Source organism: Octodon degus, unplaced genomic scaffold (genome assembly GCF_000260255.1).
Source record: "Octodon degus isolate 3935 unplaced genomic scaffold, OctDeg1.0 scaffold00085, whole genome shotgun sequence".
In the NCBI taxonomy this organism is placed as follows: domain Eukaryota; kingdom Metazoa; phylum Chordata; class Mammalia; order Rodentia; family Octodontidae; genus Octodon; species Octodon degus.
Genome location: NW_004524661.1, coordinates 11,577,897 through 11,595,236, shown reverse-complemented (window position 1 = coordinate 11,595,236; position 17,340 = coordinate 11,577,897).

Here is a 17,340-nt window from a genome sequence, read left to right as displayed (position 1 = left end):
GCGCAGGGTAGCAGGAAGCTCTCCACACACTCACCGGACCTGGGCTATGACTGGGTCTGGGGGTTCCCGGAAGTCGGCAGAAATTCCTACTCGGCAGGCGGGGTGGGGGAGGCCTAGAACTTCTATATGGTCCTCTACTCCATGAGATCCTATCTCCTAGCCTACACTCTGTGACTCATTTACTCTTTCGCTGTATAGATTCAGTACACACTGTGTACCAGACATTTCTCATCCTTTGACATTGTGCTTACTCAGTTATTATGCTCGAACGCCCCCAGCCCAGCCACTAGATACCACCGTGCAACTCACTTCCGGTCTTCAGGGGCCACAATATTTAGCACTTAATCCTAATGTCATACCATGAAAGAACTTCCTGAATGACACAGACTTGGACCCATGCCAGCTGCCCTGCAGACTGCTGTGAGACCCTGGGCAAAGTGCTGCACTCTCCCACGTTCCCGCTTTCCTGAAGTGCTCTTCCCTAGATTCACAATAATTTTTATGTTTTATTTTTTTAAGAGAATATCAAATAGTATTATAACAGAAAAGATTACAAGTTATGTATAACAAAGTAAGATGAATTTCACACTATTTGTTGTAATACATAGTGTTGTCTTCCAATTAATCATATTACCAGATACATGCATATAAAATTGGAAGAAGAAATAAAAAAGAAACGCATAAGAAATCAAGAAGAAAAAAAGCACAAAACTGAAAGAAGGAACAAAAACAAGCTAAGCATTATCTGCTCCTTTTCCATAGACCAGCAGAAAAGCACAATACAGTTGTTGAAGCCATCATGCTTATATTCATAGATGAATCTCTTTATTGTACTCCCTACCCTCTCCTTTTCCTTAACACAGTAACTCATCCCTTTGAATAGGTTCATTCAATTTTCCCAGTATCTATTATACCTTTCAAATGCCATTTTCTGTTTTAGGTTCTCAGACTAAAGAGACAATATGATGTTCGCACATGCAGGTCGAATTTACTTCACTTAAGAGTATGTCTCCTACCCTAGCCTTCTAAGGTCAATTAAGACTCAGGACATATGAGAACTTGTACTGTAACGTCATGTAAGTCAGTAGTGTCCCAAGTTTTCTGATCAAAGAGATTATGGGAACAAAGAGGAAAGTGATCAATGATGTAGAGTGTGCCTAAGGAGAGTCACATGGAGAGACAACATTCTCTCAGGCTTTCACAGACAGCACATTGGCCAAACAATGGCCGTGACTCATCTACATGGCTGACACTGACAAAGGTTCTACAATCTGAGGTACAGGATCTCAGGATAAATCCTGAGGGGATTTCACTGACCTTCTCAAACCCAAAAGCTACAACTCTTGTTGCATAGGTCCTGCTTTACCTTGGTCTTAACCATCCAGCAGAAAAGTATAAAAATGAAATATAAGTAAAGACATGCTGTTATGTTGAGCTGTAGGGGACTCAGGCCAACACTTTCTGACACTGCCCGTCAAGCAGAAGACCCAATACTATTATGGGCTACTGTACTCTTTTAGAATATTTTGCTGAGTTGACACACCTAATAATATTCAAATAATGGAACTTAACAAGAAAAGGGTATACAGATGAAGTCCATTTTGTATCTGTGTATTCAAAGTGGTTAGGATAGATATATAATTACATTCTCTTAATGAATAGAGTGATTTGTTCTAATGGTGTTCGTAAATAGGATATCATGTCCGCATCTTGTACAGCAATTAACCACTAGGAAGAATGTATGCAATGTGTTAATTATTGAAACTGTCCTACCAATTTGATTTGTAAAAAAAAAAATACATTGTTGCATTTGGACGGCACTGATCTCCTCAGCACCTACACCTCCCAATGGCTCCATGTTATACAGGTTTCATTAGAGATAAAACAAAAGTTTAAAAAAAAAAAAAGAGTATGTCTTCTAGTTGCATCTATTTGCTGACAAAAGATTCAAATTTACTGTTTTATACCTGAATATTACTCCAGAGTGTAAAAATACATCTTATTTATCCTTTCTTCAGTTGATAAGCATCTGGGTTTTTTCTAGGACTGAGGGTGTCTGTTTAAATATTTAACTTTTTGCTCCATTTTGACTGTAGTTTTCTGCATGGTGATAGGCATGGGTCTAGTTTTACCCTTAACTATTTGGAAAGCCAGTTTTTCCAGGATCAAATTTTTAAAAGGCTATCTTTCTTCCAGTGAGCTTATTTGGCCCCTTTGTCAAAGATAAAGTTGTTAAGTGTGTTTGCTGCTGTGTCTTCATCTTGTAACTCTGTTCTACTTGTCCTCAAGTCTGTCCATATTCCAGTACCATGCTGATTTTATCATAGTAGCTTTATAGTATTATTTAACATCAGGAATTGTGATATCCCATGTCTTTCCTTTGTTTCCCAGGATTGTTTTTGATGTTCTGTCTCTTCTGGTTCCAAATGATTTGTGGAAAGTTTTCTCTAGCTTTGTGAACAATGATATTTTCATCAGGATTGTACTGAATCTGTATAACAATTGTTGAACTTTGGCCCTTCCTATCCAGGATCATGAAATATCTTTCCATTTTCTCAAATCCTCTTCAATCTCTTTTCTCAGAGTACCATAATTTTCACTGTATAAATCTTTTATGCCCTTTTTAAGATTGATTCCTACATGTTAAAATTTTTTGGATGTTATTGTGAAAGACATGGTTTCTCTAACTTCTCTCTCAATGTTTTCATTCTTTGTTAACAAAAATACTATTAATTTTATGCTGACTTTGTATCCTGCTATGTTGCTTCACATAGTGATTAATTCTACAAGACATTTGGTGTAGTTTTTGGTGTCCTTTATGCAGAGTATCATGTCATCTGCAAATAGTTATATTTTCACTTTTTCTTTTCCAATCCTTATTCCTTTTATTTCTTTCCTGTCCAATTGTCCTGGCTAATGTTTCCAGAACTGTATTGAATGGGAGTGGAGACAGTGAACATCCTTGTCTTGTCCCTGATTTTAAAGTGAAGGCCTTGTGCTTTTACCAATTTAGTATGATATTGACTGTGGTTTCTCATAGATAACTCTTAGCAGGTTGAGATATAGACCATCTATTCCAATTCTCTGTAAGGATTTTTATCATGAATGTGTGTTGGACTTTGTCAAGAGCTTTTTATGCATCCATTGAGAAGATAATGTGGATTTAATTCTTGTTTGTATTGATGTGGTGTGTTACATTTATGGATGTGTGATGTTGAACCATCTCTGTATTCCTGGAATGAATAGAACTTGATCATCTTCTTAATGATTTGCTAGTATTTCATTGAAGATTTGTGCATCTATTGATTCTGTTTTGCTTTGGTTTTTTTGGTACCAGAGATAAAACTTGGGACCCTGTGCATGTCAGGCAGGCAATTGTGCCATCCAGCTATCTCCCCAGCCCTATACCTACATTTATCAGAGAGATTGGCCTTTAAATCTCTTGTTTTAAGCATTTGGTACAGGGTCTCACTACACAGCTCTGACTGGCACGGATGCTTGTGTTTTCCACTTCCCTAGAATTTACCACCATGGCCTGTCTAGGTTGCCATCTTTTCCTGCTTGAGAGAGGGGCCAGCATGGCATGTGGTGTCAGTGATCAAACCCAGTCCCTGTGCCTTTCTAAGCAGGAGCTTGGCCCACTGAGCTATGTTGCTGGCCCTTTAGCTCTTATTTTCAGTTGTATCTTTCTCTGGTTTTGGAATCAGATTAATATTTGCCTCCAGGAATGAGTTTGGAGAAGTACTTGCCTTTCACTTTCATTGTAGAGTTTGAGAAAAGTTGGCATTAAATCTTTAAATTTCTTGTGAAATACTGCTATTAATCCATTGGGACCTGGCCATTTTTTGCTGGTAGTTTTTTGTTTGTTTGTTTTTTGTTTTCTGTTTTTGGTAGAACTGGGGATTGAACTCAGACCCTTGCACTTGCCAGGGAAGCACTTATCCCACGCAGCCATCTCTCCGTCCCCTGGTAGGTTTTTTATTGCATTTTCAATTTGGTTTCTCATTAATGGGTTATTCAGAGTTTGTATATCTTCTTCAACCAGCTTTGTCATTTCATGTGTATCTAGGAAACTGCCCATTTCCTGGGCATTTTCCATCCTGTGAGGGTAAAGATTTTCAAAGTAGGTCTTGATGATCTGAATTTCTCTAGTATCTGTAGTGATTTTAGCCATTACATTCTTCGGTGCTTGAATTTGTTTTCTTTTTATTAGGTTGGCTAGGTAGTTATCAATTTTATTTATTCTTTCAAAGAACAAACTCTGTAATGCATTTAGTCTTTGTATTTTTTTCTTTCTCTCCAATGCATTAATTTCTGCTCTAATCTTTATAATTTCCTGCCTTCTTTGGGCTTTGGGCTTGACTTGCTCTTCTTTTTCTAGAAGCTTAAAGTGCAGCATAAGATAATTTATTTTGCCTTGTTCTGTTTTCCTAATGTGCTAATTTACCGCTATAAATTTTCTTAAGACAGCTTACATTGCATCCACAAGTTTTGGTAAGCTGTATCTGAATGTTTTTTTGATTATAAATATTTTTAATTTTTTCTTTAGTTTCTTCTATGACCCACTGGTTGTTTAGCAGATTGTTATTTAATTTCCATGTGTTTATGACTTTTTTAGTTTTTTTCTCAGTAATTTCCAGTGTTATTACCCTGTAGTCAGACAGCATGCATGGGATCATTTCATTTTCTTTGCATATACTTAAGAATGCTCTGCATGATAGTATATGTCACTTTGGAGAATGTCCTGTATGCAGCTGAGAAGAATGTGTATTTTGTTGTGGCTGGGTGAAACACTCTGTAAAGGTCTACCAAGTTAATTTCTTCACAAGTGTCATTTAGTTATTTGTTTGCTGATTTTTTTTTTGCCTAGGTGATCTATATATCTTTGTGACAATGGTGTGTTGAAGTCTCCCATTACTATTGTGTAATTGCTCATTTGATTTTTCCTATCTCTTAAAATTTGTCTAATGTAGGAGGGTGCTCCTAGATTGTGTGCATATATATTTATTATTGTTTTCTCTTCCTCTTGCAGTTTTCCCCTAACAAGTATGTATAACCATTTTTATCTCTCTGAATGATTTTTGCTATGGTCAAAAACCACAATAGTTACCCCTTCTTTTTTCTGATATCCTGTAGCATGGAGAACTGTCTTCTATCCTTTGAATTTTAGTCTGTGAATTTCCCTTTGAGTTAAATGTGTTTCTTTTATGCAACATATTGTTGGATTTTATTTCTTAATGCACTCTACTAGTCTGTTTCTTTTGATTGGTGAATAGATGCTGCCTACAATGACGGTTATAGCTGATACATATTGGCTTATCTTTGTCATGTTATTTTCCTTCTATAAGTTCCATACTTTTCCCCTCTTTTTAATTACTTGTTCTTTTGGTGGTTCTTTTCTGCTGTTCCTAAAGCTGTGATCATTTCTGTCTCTAGAATATCTGTCAGTCCTCTTTGTAGGATTGGTTTGGTGGTTATGAATTTCTTCATTTGTTCTTTGTCATGAAAAGAACTTATTTTGCTGTTGAATTTGATAGTTTTGCAGAGTTCATCAATCTGGGTTGGAAGTTGTTTTCTTTTAGGACCTGAAATACTTCACCCTAAGCTCTTCTGGATTTAATGGTTTGTGTAGAGAAATCTGCCATGATTCTGATGGGCTTTCCATTGTAAGTGATCTTTTTCTTCTCTCTAGCAGCTTTTTTTTTCCAGAACCGGTGATTGAACTCAGATCCTTGCATTTGCCAGTCAAGCGCTTATCCTACTGAGCCATCTCCCAGGCCCTCTAGCAGCTTTTAATATTCTATTCCTTTGTTCAATTTCTGAGATCTTGATTATTATGTTTCTAGGTGTAGATTTATTGTGATTATGGCCTCTTGTAACTTACCTCTACGTAAGGTTCTTTTTTCATGTTTTGAATATTTTCTGCTAGTATTTCTGCAAATAGTCTTTTGTCATTTGTGCTGTCTCCCATTGCTTCATTGACAACTATTATTCTAATATTATCTTTCTTTATATCATCTTGTAGCTGTTGAACTGTTATTTCCTGGTTGCTTGTTAGGTATTTTGTTTTGTTTTGTTTTGTTTTGTTTTGTTTTGTTTTGTTTGCAGTACTGGGGATTGAACTCAGGACCCTGCACTGAGCAGGCAAGCACTTATTCTACTGAGCTATCTCTCCAGCCCTGCTTGTTAGTTTTAAGAGATCTTTCCTTTCACTTTCATTAGCTGCACCACTGCCTTCATGGTATGACAGTCTGTTTTCACTTTCAAGTGGTATTGCCAGCTTTTAATGGAGTTCTTAATTACCTGGATAGCTGCATGACTCTGGAATTCATGCATTCTAGTTCTTTCCCATATTGCCCATTCAGTATTTGCACCATTTTCCTATCCTCCATTTTTTCTATCTATGTGTTCTTTAGATGTGCCAAGAAATTCCTTCATGATTGTTGTCCTTTCCTTTTGTACTTGAAAGATTACATCTTCTATAGCCTGATTGACTTGTTTGTTTACTTCAGTTGCTATATTTCAGGTGTGTGATTTCCAAGTTCTTGCATGTCTCTGTCTCCTGGATTTGCTCTGGGTGGGCTAGAAGATTGAGACTTCCTTTTGCTTCTGCATTTTGGCACTTTAGAAGCTCCTGGTAATCACCCAGACAGAGTCCCACAGGTGCCAGAGTCCACCAATTTTCTTAAATAGATCCAGCAAAGCTCCATCCCTCTTCACTCTTCCCAACAGATCTAGCTCCCCTGCATCCTGCAGACTACTCTGAGTCCTCCTAAGTTCTTATATTATGGACCAGCACCATCAGAAGCTCCATCCCTGTGCAGTGTTGGCTAAGCAAGGTCTGAGTTTTCCAGAGTCCCACAGGCTTCCCAGAGCCTCCCAAAGTTATTCAGCTTGACAATAATTTTAAAAACTCATTTGCAAATCGCATATAGCCCAAATTTGAGTGTTTTAATTATTATATGACTTCCTGAATTGACATTTCATTCATACCTATCATTTTCTCCTTTCTGATACTTAATGGAACAAAATGAAACAAAAAAAAACAAAAAAGTTTTACTATTCTTGATTTTTTTCATTCAAAATTATTTTACTGGATGTCTACCAAGATGTGAGACTCTACAGTAGACGCTATGGGTTCACAGCAGAAAACAGAATGAAACACAATGAAAGCCCTCAGCAATTCCTTACATAAAAAAGAAAAATGCCCAACAATAATTGTATATGGTATTAATTGCTTTGGTAAGAAATAAATGCAGGTAAAGTGCAAAGACTTGACCTTCTTTCATAAAGAAGTTGTCAAACAAAATTCTCAGAAATGTGTTTCTAAGCTGAGCCCTAAACTAAGTTAGTTCCTGAGGGGATTTCACTGACCTTGTCAGATCCAAAAGCTACAACTCTTGTGGCATAGGTCTTGCTTTACTTTGGTCTTAGCCATCCAGCAGAAAAGTATAAAAACAAAATATAAGAAGTAAAGCCATGCTGTTATGTTCAGCTGTAGGGGACTCTTGTCAACAATTTCTGACATTGCCAGTGAAGCAGAAGACCCAATACTATTATGGACTACTGGACTCTTTTAGAATATTTTGCTGAGTTTACACACCTAAAATATTCAAATAAAGGAACTAAACAAAAAAAGGAATACAGATGAATGGCCATTTTGCATCTGTGTATTCAAAATGGTTAGGATAAATATATAGTTACATTGTCTTAATGAATGAGGGATTTGTTCTAATAGTGTCTGTAAATAGGATATCATGTCCACATTTTGTACAGCAAATAACCACTAGGAAGAATGCATGTAATGTGTTAATTATTGAAGCTGTCCTACCAATTTGTTTGAAACTGTCTCATTGCTATTTGTCTCTCAATAAAATTATGGGAAAAAATTGAAAAATAAACTAAATAAGCTGAGTTATTCAAACAGAAAGTAGCAAGCATCTCCAAGTGTACAAAGCAGTGGGTAAGAATTTCAGAGAAAGAGAGAATTTAGCACAAGAGATGGAAAGGAGCCCACATGGCCAAAGGAGTATGCTCATGAGAGAGACAGAAAAAAAGGGGTCACAGTTAAATATAAAAATAGCAAGTGGGTCAAATCTGAACCATAGAAGGAAAGCATTTCTACTTCTCTGAATTACTCTAGGAATCCAGAATCATTCAGGTGGCACAGTAGTAACGGCTTTCTTGCACAGAGTTTAGCTTCAGGTGGTAAACATCACAGCAATCTTGGGAAAACAAATTCATCCTGGAGAGTTCCAGCTTGCGAATGTCTCAGAATCTGTTTTAGAACATTTTGAGGTGTTTCTCAACAACTGAATCACAGCCACCAGTGTCAGTCAGTCTCCAAATATTTTAGCCACAAAATCCTTCTTTCCTCTGTGCTCTTATATAAATATGTTGCAGTTCTGTTAGCACCTCACAAGCTAGAGTGCAAATACTAGTTTATTACCATCACATATAAACTGAGACTATGTTATTCCCATTGCCTAGAACCGGAGAAAACAATGCAATACTTGATATAAAATATACTTGTACATTTTTCTTCCATTCTCAGTATATCTTTTCTCTCTTGCTGCCTTTTATTACAAATAACTTACCTTCAGATACGTAAGTGGTCATTCATGCATTTCCATAAAACTTCACTCAACATTCCACCTACCCACCTACATTGTGATATTCTATTTTCTTTTCTGTGCCTCATTAGATATAAACATCCATGAGATGGTCATACCTGTTATTTATATTCACTATACCTAATAGTGATGTGCTGGTTTTAAGAAAACTTAAATTGTGGGCCGGGGAGATGGCTCAGTGGAATAAGCGCTTCCCTGGCAAGCACAAGGGCCTGAGTTCAATCCCCAGTTCCACCAAAAAAAATGCAAAGCCAAGTTTTGGGGCCGGGGAGATGGTTCAGTAGGATAAGCACTTGACCGGCAAACGCAAGGATCTGAGTTCAATCCCCAGTTCCGCCAAAAAAAAGAAAAAGAAAAAAGAAAACTTAAATTGTTCATGAAGCTTATTAGCATTGTATGTTCATCTTGTAGGTAATGTGATCTGCCTAATCAGCAAACTTAGGACAGTCCTAGATCCAGAACTTTCAAGCCTGAGTTATTATTATTAACATTACATCACTGAATTTGGTTAATTTTCTACATCAGACAATAAGTAGGAACCACTGGCATTTACAATTTTTTTTGCCTTATTTGTCAGGCTCTGTGAAAGAAATGCTTTGTCATTACTACCAACCATTTAAAAAACAAAAGAAAAAAATGGCAAAGTGCACTAACTACCTAGAAAAAGATAATCCAGCAAGACACTAAATAAAATGCATTCATTATAGGACAAAAAAGCACAAATTAATAAAGTCTCCCTAAGTGCTTCAAACAATAAGTAAATGAATGTTAGCAGTGCTCAAAACCATCAACTACTATAGGGCCTGCCTGATAGTTCAGTGGACTAAAGCGCCTGCTTATGCAGAATGCAGTGTCAGGGTTCGATCCCCGGCATGCCATTCTGGCCCCACCCCCGGGGTTCACTGAGATGGTGATTGAGACTGGGCTTTGTGGAGCATGCCTGTAATCCCAGCACTTGGGAGGCTGAAAATAAGAGGATCACTACCAGTCTGGTGTACCCAGTGAGACCTGTAGTCCCTGTAGACCCTCTATGTACCAAATGCATTAAAAAAAAAAAAAATCAACAACTCTAAGTCCAAATTTCTTCTTTCAACAGAAAGACCCAAGTCATTTTATCTGATCAGCACTTGCCTAAGTGGACTCTGTAGAACAATCTCAGTGAGGCTTCCATAATTAAGTAGGTTTGTATAAAAGCCTTCATTTTCTTTGCAATTAATACCTTTGTGATATACAAAAATAAAAAAAAAAACATGCTTCTACTTTGTTTAATCCAGTGCTGCCCAAATTTGAACAGCTTTAAGAAATTTTTTCTAGATTTTAATAACAATTAATTTTTAGAGAAGGTAATATTCTTCTAACTACCTTTGGAAGTTACTTCCATATGTGATATGAAACATAAAAGGTACAAGGAGAAATTTGTCCCAAAAGAATAAATACTTTCTAGAAGTTCTCTAACTGCATACAAACATGAAATTTTTGTGATAGAGCACACTCCCCAAAACCATGCTTGATTCTGCTAGTTGAAATCTTTTTTTTTTTTTTTTTTTTGTGAAACCAGGAATTGAACTCAGACCCTTGAGCTTACTAGGGAAGTACTTATTCCACTGAGCCATCTCCCCAGTCATTACTAGTTGAAATCTTATCATCTCCTGAAATCAAGATAAATTAGTCCATAAGGACCTTAAGGGATGGTAATTCTCCCAAAATTAAATCTAGTTTGGTAATATGTTAGAAATTTCAATCACTTTAAAATGGCATTTCCACTGTCAACCATATTTTTTGGTAGTTGGTGAGTCACCAGTCACTTCATAGTATGCCTTTTTGTATGGTTCATATAAAATGTTCTAAGAAGTTCTTTTTCTCCCTCAATACTCTAAGTTCGTGTGACACTGCACATTTCAAACACATGGCCAGTGACACTTCTGGGGATGTAGAAATACAAGATACAGAAAGGCCCACAGAAGAAATGACAAGCATCATGAACCTGGCACAAGTTTATAGGTTCATGGGCATGGCTGCCTGCGATTCAGCTGCAACTTTTAAAACTTAGTAGCATAATCCAAAATAAGTGCTCAGAAAAGGAAAAGAATGAGCTATGAAATGCCCCATGTTTATAATGGGTTTTCGCATTTACAAAGTATTAATGAATCCCATTAAATGACAGATTCCTTTGGGAAGTCTTTCAATGAGTGTTCAGTGCTAATAACACTGTAAAAATCACAAAATATGAGAGAACTGCAAGGAACTGTCCTGGAAGATTTTACAACCTAATGGAGAGAAATATCTTGTAGCCAGATGCCTATACTATGTAATACAAGTACTATTAAGATCACACACTAACAGGATGGGATACAGCAAGTAACCCAGCTTGGAAGGGTAAGTGAAGACTATGACCTCAGAGCATATGTGGGCTGTAGGTTTCGAAGGATCAGGAAGCTTGCATGTGCTGGAGAATGGCCCTCCAAGCAAGAGAAATCACATGAGATACATGAAAAATTTTGGTCAATTCAGTGAATGGTGATAACAAATATTGCTAGTTATTTAAAGCCAGTTAAGAAAACAAAAGTACAGTGTTTTTTGCAGTTTTTGGTTGATATGGAAAATCATTTCCTCTGTTGACAAGTAGAGGGTAATAATTTCATTGTGTATTTCAGAAGTCACTGTAGGCAGGCAACTCATTCAGCTTTAGTGTATATCAGAATTAATGATTCCTGAAGTTATAAAATAATTATTTTCATTTCACTTGGATAAAACCCTGAACTTCCATATCATCTCATGGATTTTTTTTACTGTAGAGTTTATTTTATATTGTATAACTTGTATTTTTTAGATTATTAGATGTAAATTAAAAATGTTTTGAGATTAAAAAAAAAAAAGAAAAGAAAACAAAAGTACAAGGAAACATTCCTCCAAAAGATAAAAATGATTAAACCATTTTAGGATGTATTTCAATAGTCTCAAACTATTTTTGTTATTGAAAATATTTATGCGAAGGGCAGGTATGGTGGCTCAGACCTGTAATCCCAGCACTAAGGAAGCTGAGGGGGCTTTTTCATGAGCTTAATGCCAAGTTGGGCTTCATACTGGGTTCAAGATTGGCCAGCAAGATCCAGTATCAAAGAGAGAACAAAGGGAGTGACATACAAGGGGGTAAGAGAAGAAACAGCAAGAAAAAAATACATATGTAATAATAAAGTATAATATTACATTTTTATACTAGAATTCAATTCTTATTTTTTGTTTGCTGTATCCTTTCTATTGAACAAAATAAGTTTCTAAGTGAAATTGTAATTCATCTCTAGCACAAATTAATTTCTACTGAAAATTTTTTTACTTTTCTGGCTAAATGTCAAATGGCAATATACATAGGGCAAAGTTCCTGTCAAGCAAAGTTCCTGGAAACTCCAGACACCTTCCCTGTAAGCCGTGAGCCGTTGTCCTTGGGCTCCCACTGAGCTGACAGCAGCGCTCTCTCAACACTACTAACTCAAGCTGATGAACAAGCGACAGCTGGCAGTGGATCCATTAAGATTCTTCAGTTGCAAAGAATTAAGCAGAATCCAGTACTCTGGAGACAAAAGGGAATTACGGATGGGAAAGGAGCAAACTTACAGAATTGCAGGAAACGCTAGGACCGTGCCCTCACTCACCCAGGACCGGGTCAGGACTCAGTTCAAGGCAAGAACTCTTGTCTGTCTCCTCCAGCTGCTTCCCTCAGGATGAAAGTAATGCAACTATTTTAGAGCTTAGTCATATCGCCCAAGATTCCAAATCCGGGAGAGAGCATCTGATCAAGCTAGTTTATGTGTCATATTTACCCTTTAGCCAAGGAAATTCGGAGCACCAGGACAAATATGATGAAAGAAGGATAGTTCCTCTGGCCAAATCAGGACTTTGCTACCAAAATAAGAGACAGGAGGCGCTGAGCAGACTAGATCAATACAGGTCCGCCACAGTCCATCAGCATTTTTCTGAAAATAGTTACACGCATCTGGAACTTTATAAATAATCACCCCACTTATTCCCTGAAATTTACCCTCTCTGCACTCCTGAGTCAGATCTGACGTGGAAGAGCGGGTACCAGGAGGGGTGGAAAGAACATAGCAAAGTTATGCGCCGGATCTATGTCAACAATGCGCAGAATCACAGCTGCACTTCTACCACTGACCAGGGATGGCTCAGCCACCTTCGTTTATGTTTCTGTACCTCTGTATTTTCACCTGTAAAATTACAGTGACGTTAGGTGGGTGTCCTATTTAGATGAGAATGTTAGAGCTACTGAGAGGTAGAAGATCTAAGCCATATGACACACTGACAGCTGTCCTAGCACCCTAAAACACTCAATATTTTTTTCAATTATTAAAAAGTAAAGGGAAACCTACTTTTTTCTAATTCTCTTTTTTCTATTAATTTTATTGGGAAACAAATAGCAAGGAGACAGTTTCAAAACCGATTAGTAGGACAATTCCAATAATTAATACATTGCATATTGTTATCTTCTTAGTGATTATTCATAGTACATGACGCAGATATGATATCCTTTCCAAACACTATTAGTACAAATCTTTCTTCTCACTGAATTAAGAGAAAGTAGCTGTATATCTATCCTAACTATTTTGTATATACAGATACAAAATGGTCCTACATTTGTAGCGCGCTTTTTTGTTTAATTTTGCCAGAGATGTGTAATAAACTATTACCTTGCTGCCTAGCCCCATGAATCTTGTAGATAGTCTTCCTCTCCTTTTAAAGTTTTTTGGATTTTTCTGTAGATTCTTCTATACTGCATCTCAGTATCACAATAGAAATTTGGGGTGAAAGCATCTTTGTTTTTCTTCTCTGTCTCTCTCTCTCTTTCTCCTGTGTCTCTCCCACATGAAAAGAATATTCAAGGATCCATTTAGATTTCTAACTACTATTCTGTGGCAAATGATCAGCAGGGACAGCAGTCAAAGCAAAACTCCTGTAATTATTTTTCTTTTCTGAAAGGCATACAGCTAAGGTTAATAGAAGTGTCATTTCCAAAACATACTCACCCTGAGCAACATAATAGGGTTATTTAAGAGAGAACAGGGCTTAGGCCATATCCTGGTAGTTACAGGGCTAGCAACTAAAATTAATTTTACAAGCTCCCCCACACAGTACTTTTTACTGATGGTGAATTTTCTATCTTAATACAATTTCCCCTTTTTCAGGGATGTCTAAAATATGAAGAAAGAAAAATTCTGTCCTGTGCAAACCTATATAAGATAGCTCCTGTAGCTTGAGAACATTTATAACTAAATTCCTTTGTCTTTTTGTGGCTTGTCTCCTTTGTTTTTCTCTGCAGAGTTGACTGGCAGCTGTAATAGTATGAAAATAATATACTTACCTCACCTCTTCAAGCCTCACTACTTTTAAGTTTCCTTGGAGAGCGTTCAGTTGTAAATACTCTATGAGAACAAATGCCTTGAAATTTGCCACAGTGTATCTTTTTCTGCTAAAACAGAAAAGCTATCTTTAACATAAGCAACATAAAGAAAGATTTCTAGTTTTTAAAAAACTTCTTTATGGCCCGAACAACATTTTTTTTAATTTGTCCAAAGTTTAAAATAGATAGGAAAGTCCTAAATGAGACTGAACAGATTTTCTTCAGCTATATCCCTAAGATAAATTTCAAGCTAACATGTTATGTTGAGCTGTGGGGGACTCAGGTCAATAATTTCTGACATTGCCAGTTAAACAGAAGACCCAAGGCTACTATGATCTACTGGACTCTTTTAGAATATTTTGCTGAGTTTACACACCTATAATATTCAATAACAGAACTTAGAAAAAATAAAGTATACAGATGAATGTCCATTTTGTATCTGTGTATTCAAAGTGGTTAGGATAGATATATAGTTGCATTCTCTTAATGAATAGAATGATTTGTTCTAATGGTGTTTGTAAATAGGATCTCAAGTCCACATCTTGTACAGCAATTAACCACTAAGAAGAATATATGCAGTGTGTTATTTGTTGAAACTGTACTTCTGATTTGATTTGAAACTGTCTCATTGCTATTTATCAATAAAATTTTGGAAAAAAATAAATAAATAAATTTCAAGCTTACAAATGATTGCTCCAAGTGCTCTCAGAAGTATTTCAAAGTCCAAGATTATGTCTTTCAACTCTTTTATTCACTTAACAACATGTTACCATTGAGTCCTTTGAATTATTATTCAAAAGTAGACACATTCTTGTGACTCAAGTAATCTTTGGTTTAGTATTTTAATCCATAATTTTAATTTTAATGTTCTTTAAATTGGACTAATTTTGCTTACAAGATCGTTAAAGAACAAAATTTTTTCAGTTCTATTGTCTGTTATGAATACAGTCCCCATGCAAAGGCAATTCTATATAATTTAGAAATCAGGTACAAGCAAATTGTCTCACATCACAGGAAAAAAGTAACAAAAGACCAATAATATTTTAGATTTCAACACACTATGACCTGCCATCTCACTCAGTATCAAGCTTGTCCTTATTCCATAGCCTTCTTCACTGAGGTCTATAAATTTAAAATATAAAAAAGACTGTGCAAGAATTTAATTCCCCTACATATCCTCTGAACTTCTCACAAGAGAATGAATATATAATATATATTCATGAATATTCACACATAATAACAATTTAAAAAGAGCTTAAAATAAAAATGAACAAATATGTTATTGCCAAAATCTAGGAGGAATTTCTCAACTCTTTGATAGATCATGAAACTAGATAAAGGAAAAACATCCTTTACCCAGGCTTTGGTACATCAAAAGAGCAACCCACTCAGAGGATGGAGAGACCTCTTATTCCTCTCCCATCTGCTGTGAAGGCTGAGCAGCCCGGCACGTATGCTAGAAGACAACATCAGGAGTGTTCATCTGCTAAGCGTACCACATCAAATCTAGCAGACAGTGTCCTCCTACACCCTTTCCTTATCGAACCTTTCAACTTCGGCACTTGCCAAGTGCCTGTCTGCCCCTTTTGCAGCTCTGAAGGGATCCCCTTCTTGTATTTCATCAAGCTCCTATGGCTGCCATATTTAAAACAAACTAGGAGGCTGAGAACAATATAAATTTGTTTTCTCTAAATTCTGGGGTTGGAAGCCTGAAATCAAACAGTTGGTAGGTAGCTCCATGCTTTCTCAGAAGGCTCGAGGGGAAGACTCTTCCTTACCTCTTCCCAGCTTCAAACAGCTGCCAAAAAAACTTGAATAGCCTTTGGCTTGCAGCAACATCAATGTCTCGTCACGTTGTTTGGTTATTGTTCCTTTAGGTGTCTTGGTCAAATTGAATCCTCTTCATAAGGATATCAATCACTGGATTAGAGCTTTCTCTAAGGCAGAATGGCCTCATTCAGCTTGACTACATCTGGATCCATTCCTAAATAAAGTCTTCTTCAAAGGTTCTGTGTGTTAGAACTTCAAAATATCTTTTGGAAGGACACAGTTCAGCCCACAGTATGTGTGCTCTGGTGTGACACAGTGCCTTGCTGTCCTGGATTGAATGAAAAGGAGTCAAACTGGCCTGCCTCCCATGGCAACCATTTGGCCTAATCCCAACAAACTGGATGCTCCCAATCTATTTATCAGTTTCACCAAGTAATGCCAAGTACATCTCAGTAATCTGTACTAATTCTGAACTCCTGCCAGAGTATTAAAACCCTGCAGCTCAAGATAGTCAAAGTTAGTGCACAGGTTGGCAGCACAACTAAAATAAACAAATAAATAAACAAACAAACAACAAAACAAACAGTATATGAAATGTTAAGGATTTCTCCTTGCAGGTGATGTGTACCCTTTTGAGAACCAAATCGTATTTAAGATTTTTGCATAAAATAAATTCCTCCTGATGTCAAAAAGAAAAAAGAAAAAAAAAATAATCTGTTCTTAGAAAAAGCAAGCAAAGGAGAAGCCTGCAAGAAAGTATATGCCAAGGTTATAATTTTTAAATATTAAATCTAGTTAAATGTGAAGGTTTTAAGACCAGGGCTTAAAAGTTTCCATTTTTAAATATAGAAATGGGCAAAATAAAAAGAAGAAAATGAGCAATTTTTATGTGATAGGTTTGATGCCACAATTTAGCAAGGAGAGAGAAGAGCCATGAAAAATAAACACAAATTTTCTGCTGGAAAAGACTGAAGATGGATAAATATTCACTAATTTAAAAATGGACAAGGAAAGAGAAAAAAGTATAGAGATAAATACATCCTCAAAGAGTGACACATGCAAAATACTATGAAATAAACATCATACGGGACAATCTAAAGAGTGTTACTCTAAAGAAGATTTACATATAGAAACAACACAACACTCCTCCATAGAATGCCAGAACATATAACCATTATAAAAGAAAAGAAAAATCAAATAATGTGATCTAAAATAAAAAATTAGCATAAAGCTGTAAAAATGCAACTACTGAAATGAATCAATGAAATTGAAATTATGGGTCTGGGGAGATGGCTTGGTGGAATAAGCACTTCCCTGGCAAGCGCAAGGGCCTGAGTTCAATCCCCAGGTCTGCCAAAAAAAAGAAAAGAAAGAAAGAAAGAAAAAGAAAAGAAAAGAAAGAAATTGAAATTATCCTACAAATTAAAAGAATAAGTGAAGATCTAAAGAATGTAATACAGAATATGCCCAAAATTGAGCATGCCAGACTCTGTTTTTTGTTTGTTTTTCCAGCAGGCAAACATCTAC